The sequence below is a fragment of the Octopus bimaculoides genome, chromosome 3 (genome assembly GCF_001194135.2).
Source record: "Octopus bimaculoides isolate UCB-OBI-ISO-001 chromosome 3, ASM119413v2, whole genome shotgun sequence".
NCBI classification, from domain to species: Eukaryota; Metazoa; Mollusca; class Cephalopoda; order Octopoda; family Octopodidae; genus Octopus; species Octopus bimaculoides.
The window spans coordinates 34087079-34094368 of record NC_068983.1 but is presented as its reverse complement, the minus strand read 5'-3'; positions in this window follow the sequence as shown (position 1 = coordinate 34094368).

Here is a 7290-nt window from a genome sequence, read left to right as displayed (position 1 = left end):
CAGTGATAGTATTATTTACGGTTTATTTTCAGACTTATATAGTTTTAGTCATAACTATTCTTTTACCATTATTTATTATATGGAGTGTTGGCTATTTTCGGTTTAGTTTCGGATTTAGAATTCTTATAAGGTATTTCGTAATTGTACATTTTCATCATTTATTTTGTAAAATAGAAACATTTAAATTTTTTTATTTGCACAGGTATCTAGATATTCACAACATGGGACATTCTTAAGATATGAAGCCTAATTTGTTGCTTATGCACATTTTCACGGCTGGTCAGTTTCCTTCTTGTCTCCCCAATGTAGCTTTCATTGTATTGTAGACATGTGACGCAGTTGATGAGGTTTGCATTCACTTTCATTTCCTTCCCATTCTTGATTCTTTTGTTTGTCCCTTCCTCAATTAATTCACACGTCCCACAACGGGAGTCTTCCCAGCTGGTTACTTGCACCATTTTTTTTTTCAAGTGTGAACCACGCCTTTGTTAGGAATCTCTCCAGGTCAGGTGGTTGTCTTCGACTGTTGATAATTTGCGATTCTTTAATTATTTGGAGATTTGCTGATTGATCTTGAATTGGGAGGACTCATTTCGCTGAGTGCAGGATATTGTGACTTCTAGGATTGTGGATGACTACAAGCGGAATATGTATGTATGTATGTATGTATGTATGTATGTATCTTTGTATGTATGTATGTATAGATAGATAGATAGATAGATAGATAGATAGAGAGAGAGAGAGATAGATAGATAGAGAGAGAGAGAGAGAGAGAGAGATAGATAGATAGATGGATGGATAGATAGATAGATAAACAGACAAATAGATATAGTAATGCATACACACATACACACATACACATACGCACACACACACACATATGAATACAGTTATATAAACAGCTATATGCATATGGGCATATATATCTAAATAGACATATCTGCATTCATACATTGAGGCACACATACATACATACATACATGCATATATACATACATGCATGCATGCATACATACATTCGTATGTACGTACGTACATACGTACATACGTGGATGCATATATACATGTATGTATATAATGCCAATTTTATATGACTGCTGTTTGAAATACGAAAACACCATAGATATTTTGTGACAATATGGCCTCATTAAAGAAAAGCGTTCCTTTGTATAACTAGTCACGGTTGCCGTAGTCAATACAACTGGCAATAGTACCTGCTGCCTTAGTTGCTGGTATTGAATGTTTTACAAAGACCTGGTCTACATTCCTCTTGATTCGTATCTCAAAGCAGCACGGTTGTCTCTGGTATTATAAATATTTCAAAAGGAATATTACAAAGAGATAGACCCTGTACTTCTGTTTATTTTAGCTCGGCACTAAATCCACTATCATTTCTATGTGAGAGATCCATTAAAATGCGTGCTAGCGTGTACAACAACAAGAAAGAGCAATGTAATTATTAATTTATTTTCGAACCATCTAAAAATTCATACACGAAATATTTACAGCGCTGTGAAACGACAGGAGTTACTAACAATATTTTCTGTTGATGATGGCTTGGAATTTAACCAAAAGATCTGTTCATATTGGATAATTAAAAGCAGAGAAAATGTTTCCAAAACCGTTACTGCAATGATCTCTCTTTCTCTCTCATTTCTTTTTCTCTCTCATTTCTAATTCTCTCACATTTCTTTTTCTCTCTCTCCTCTTCCCCCTCTCTCTCCTCTTCCCCCTCTCTCTCTCTCTCTCTTCCGTTTCCCTCTCTCTCCCTCTTTTTACGCTCTTCCTCTCTCTCCCCTTCTCTATCTATCTATCTATCTATCTATCTATCTATCTATCTATCTATCTGGTTGTCTGTCTGTCTGTCTGTCGTATAATATCGCTCACACAACACTTGCTAAAGAGTAGCAGTACACATAAATACATCTGCCAATTACTGAATATATGAAATGAAAAAAATTATCCTGCAGGTCGTCAGTGAACTACTCAAAGTACAATTATTTCCTGATGACGTCAATTACGCACCCAGAAGTGCAGAGTGCAAATATCTGGGAAAGGAGCATTCTATATCTTACAAAATGTTATCCATAGGCGCAGGAGTGGCTGTGTGGTAAGTAGGTTGCTTACCAGCCACATGCGTGGCTCCTTGGACAAGTGTCGTCTTCTATAGCCTCGGGCCGACCAAAGACTTATGAGAGGATTTGGTAGGCGGAAACTGAAAGAAGCCCTCGTATATGTGTGTGTATGTGTGCGTGTATGTGTGTGCGCGTTTGTGAGTCTGTGTTTGTCTCTCCAGCATCGCTTGAAAACCATGCTGGTGTGTTTACGTCCCCGTAACTGAGCGGTTCGGCAAAAGTTACCGATAGAATAAGTACTAGGCTTACAATGAATAAGTCCTGGGGTCGATTTGCTCGACTAAAGGCGGTGCTCCAGCATGGCCGTAGTCAAATGACTGAAGCATGTAAAAAAATAAAGGCATGATTATGTTTCTGTAAACTACAAAAAGTGGAAATGTCAACATGAAATGTAGCATCTCTTACTCTCGTGACCACTACTTCACACAACATCCCAAAAGCTATGCTTTGCAATCCTCAGATAAGTAAAGTATCACTCCGTCGGGTAAGACGACGACGGTTTCAGTTGATCAGAGCAACAGAATTCCTGCTCGTGAAATTAACGTACAAGTGCAAGTGGCTGAGCACTCCATAGACGCGTGTAACCTTAAAGTAATTCTGAGATAGATTCAGCGTCACACACAATATGACATGTCTGGCCCTTTGAATTACAAGTGCAACTATGTTTACCAGCTGAGTGGACTGAAGCAACGAGAAACAATGTGTCATGCTCGAAGACAACGGTTTGTTGGAAGTCGAACTGATGATTTTACGATCTTGAGCAAATACCTTAGGAGTAGGAGATAATAAGAATATATCTCATGGACAAACGGGTAAAAAAAAAACCTTATATTCGCAAGATTCAGCGAGAAGTGTCGACTAGTGGGTTACATAACACATGTAATCGGCAGCTGTTCAGAAATATCATCGAGTTACTATCGTCTGCTGCAACAGAAGTTGTTTCTAAAACAATGTACAAAATGACGCACCAAAAAGCCTGCCTTTTGATAAATAGAAACAATACATATACATATGAACATAAAGAATATTGGTAGAATGTTACCACCAGAAGTACAAACATAACAAACCTGACATAGTTATTTGAGACAGAAAAGAAAAATTATGTAAAATTATAGAGGTTAATTAACTTGGATATGTGCACAGCTCTTCCAAAATCAGTGGGAAATGGAATATTTATGGACAACGGTTTCGAAACCTGCAACTCATGTACCTTGACTGAAATTAAACATTCGCGCCTATATCTATTGGTGCACTCAGCAACGTTAGTTAACGCCTATGCTGCAAACTGAAGAAGCTAGGACTTTCTAGTAGAGAAGTAGACCGACCAACATGAACTTTACAAATGCAATCTTTTAGTTGAACGGAAGAAATAGGCAAGACTGGTTTTTAAAGCTCGATGTGTGACAATCATCCTGGTTGATATCTAAGCTCCATTGATAGAATTTTTACTTCTTGGTTAGAAACCCGACTTCCCATTTTAGAAATAATGCTACTAGATAAAAAGAAAAACTACATACATCTATCACTGGAACTGTAAAAAACTGTAAAACTTGCCCTGAAGTTTATCATTTAAGTATATATGAGCATATCTAGATATACTTCTAGATGTCCATGAAAATACATACATAAAACAAAACATACAAATCTGCACGTATGCATACATACAAAAATATCCTCTTGATATGGAAATTCCAATGAAAGAGCCTTGGATCAAGGATAGAAAACGGCTCTTTCTCTATTGGTAAGAAATTTTAAAATAAAACTGTATTATGACATACACACACACACACACACGCACACGTACGTACATACATACATACATACATATATACATACATACGTAACTACGTACGTACGTACATACATACATACTTGTATAGGTCTTCTTTCGGTCATGAAGCCCATGGGATTGCATCTAGAAAAAACCCTTCCGAGGTACTAGTCTGGGAAAGGTTGTTTATGGAACACCGGCAGTCACTCATGCATACTAGACTGCCCTCTCCACGCCATCGATGTTATCCAAGAGAAAGGAAAAAACCGATATAGCTTGACAGCAGTGACGTCGCAACTCATCTCTACAGCCGAATGAACTGGAGCAACGCGGAATAAAGTGTCTTGCTCAAGAGCACAACACATAATTCCCGGTCCGGGAATCGAACTCACTATCTTTCGATTATGAGCCAAGCGCTACATTTAATCACGGAGTGTCCAGACGACTCAACACATATGGCTATGTTTTTATGGTTACCACTGTAAATGACAAAAGCGGGAAGAATGGACTTGAAGTACACTATATGAAATAAATATGGAATATTTTCAATATATGCTTCGTTCCTCCCTGCACAAGTTGCTTGCTAATAACATTAACATGCAGACGTTCAGGTTCTGTAGCAGACACGTGTATGTGAACAATCTAGTTGATAATCTAGCAATTATCATTGATAATGCTTCTCCCCTCCTCTTCTTTCTCCCCCTCTCCTCTTCTGACAGACAAAGCACTATAACCTGTCAGAGTCATGATAAACCAATCTTTGCAGTTCAAAATGGAATAAAATAGAGAGCGTTAGAGCAAAAGGAGGAGGAGCAACTGCAAATAGCAACAGACACGGGTGAGCGAGCGAGACTTTACATGATTGTTCGACAAGCTAGGAAGTGTAACTACTTTCCCATCAGATTCAAAGTATTATGTTAGAAAATGAAACCGTAATAGATAAACATGGTTCTTGCAGTACTGAAATTGGAAATTTTTTTAATGATTTTAAAATGACGATTGCCACCATTTTAATAACACGTCTACACAAACAGGATTGATCTGTTATTAAACAGCAGAAATTCTTTTCTACTCTAGGCACAAGGGCCGAAATTTTGTGGGGAGGGGGCCAGTCGATTAGATCTACCTCAGTAAGCAACTGGTACTTAATTTATTGACTCCAAAAGGATGAATGGCAAGGTCGACCTCGGCAGAATTTGAACTCTGAATGTAACGAAATACCGCTAAACATTTCGTCCGGCGTGCTAACGCTTCTGCCAGCTCGCCGCCTTATTTCAAACAGGAGAAATTACATCAAAACTAGTGCGTTTACATTCCTGTAACTTAGTGTCTCGGTAAAAATAGGATGATTGAATACGTTCTAAACATTAAACATCAGTACTGCGGTCGAATTGATGGACCAAACTCCACAATGCGGTGCTCCAGTATGACCACTGTCCGATGACTTGAAAGAGGAATGGAATCAATAGATCGTATAAGAATTATCTTTATCTTTCTTGTAGTTGTTTTTAGAACTTAAACAGCATATCTCTAAATTGAGGTATTTTTCTATTGCTGGAAAAACCTTAATAAATTGAAGTGTTTCAAGTCATATCGTATACTATGTATCTTATTGTAACACTTTGGTATACTTTATAACGATAATAACATGGGCGCTAATGAGAGAGGTTCTGTGTCAGTGGTTCACAACCGGGGTTCATATAACACTTATAGGTACATATGACGCTTAGGGGTCCGTATAAGATTTTGTTGGTAAGATTTATGTGTAATGAATTCGTTATACTTCTACAAGGCACAAATACATTTTCATAGTTTTAATACATTTCGTAATAATATTTAATTATAAAAACAAAACGATAATATCTTTTGAACAATACATGGGTGTGGTGTGGTTTGGTGGAGGGGTCTGTTGAGTAAAATAGAAATCAGAGGGTCTCCCTAGTAACGAATTGGTTGCGAACCACTGATATACATGATCGTTTGATCACTAAAAAAGAAGAGAAAAAGCAGATCTCCTCCAAATTACACTTTACAGTCTTAAAATAGGACGGAAATATCGGGTAATGTAGTTTTAGACAACCATTAATATTTAGGATAATAAAACCAGGAATCAGTTTGATTGTAGTTGTGCTTGATTCAGGCCAACCTAGTTTTAATTAACAATAGCAACGATGACGTTGACAGTGACAATAATAATAAAAACAGCAGCAACAACTGTTAAAGTATTAAACACATGCTGCATCAACAATTTAATATTTGACTACGAGGCCAGTGAAAGCGTTATTTTTACAAATCTGCTGATTTAGTGAAGGAGTGATATGCAGAGATAATAAGCAACTTTAAGTTATATCTCAAGTCATGGATAAGCGTGGATACCGAGTCGATCCAACTACGTTGGAAACCAAACCAATACAATCCTCTCTTTCCTTCTAAAGGCGATGAAAAAATTTTTTTTAATATTTTCTTTTGATGAGGTACATTGAATTATAAATTACACCAATTTCAAAACAAGTATTTTTTTCTTTTAATTTTTCAGCCATTCGACTGAAGCCAGGCTGGAGCATCACCTTAAAGAGTTATAATCGAAGCAATCGACCCCGGGACTTATTCTTTGTAAGCCTAGTACTTATGCTGTCAGTCTATTTGTCGAACCGCTAGATAACGGAGACGTAAGCACACCAACATTGGTTGTTAAGCAATGGTGGGGGAACAAGCAGGCACGAAGACACATATATACATACATGCATACATACATACATACATACATACATTTCAGCAGAATTTAGGCTAGTTGAAATATGTTTGTCACATGTTTCAACTGCTAAAAGGCAAATAAACTGCAGTTACTGTGGAGAAACAAATCTTTCTTATGGTAAAAAGCTGTGATATACAAATAAATGGGCTTCCACACATTTTCTATTTACACAATTACATTAAAAAATCTTGAGTCGTTTCGAGATTACAGGAGCGCAAAATCACTCCACTTGTTGACTGAGTAAAATATAAGCTACGACTTTATTCGTTCGGAGTTGCCTCTCTTTACTATTCTAGACAAAGGCCCGAAATTTTTAGGGAGGGGGCCAGTCGATTAGATCGATCCCAGTACGAAACTGGTACTTAATTTATCGACCTCGAAAGGATGAAAGGCAAAGTCGCTAAGCATTTCGCCCGGCGTGCTAATAATTCTTATTTCTTTATTGCCCACAAGGGGCTAAACATAGAGGGGACAAACAAGGACAGACAAAGGAATTAAGTCGATTACATCAACACCAGTGCGTAACTGGTACTTAATTTATCGACCCCGAAAGGATGAAAGGCAAAGTCGACTTCGGCGGAATTTGAACTCAGAACGTAACGGCAGACGAAATACCGCTAAGCATTTCG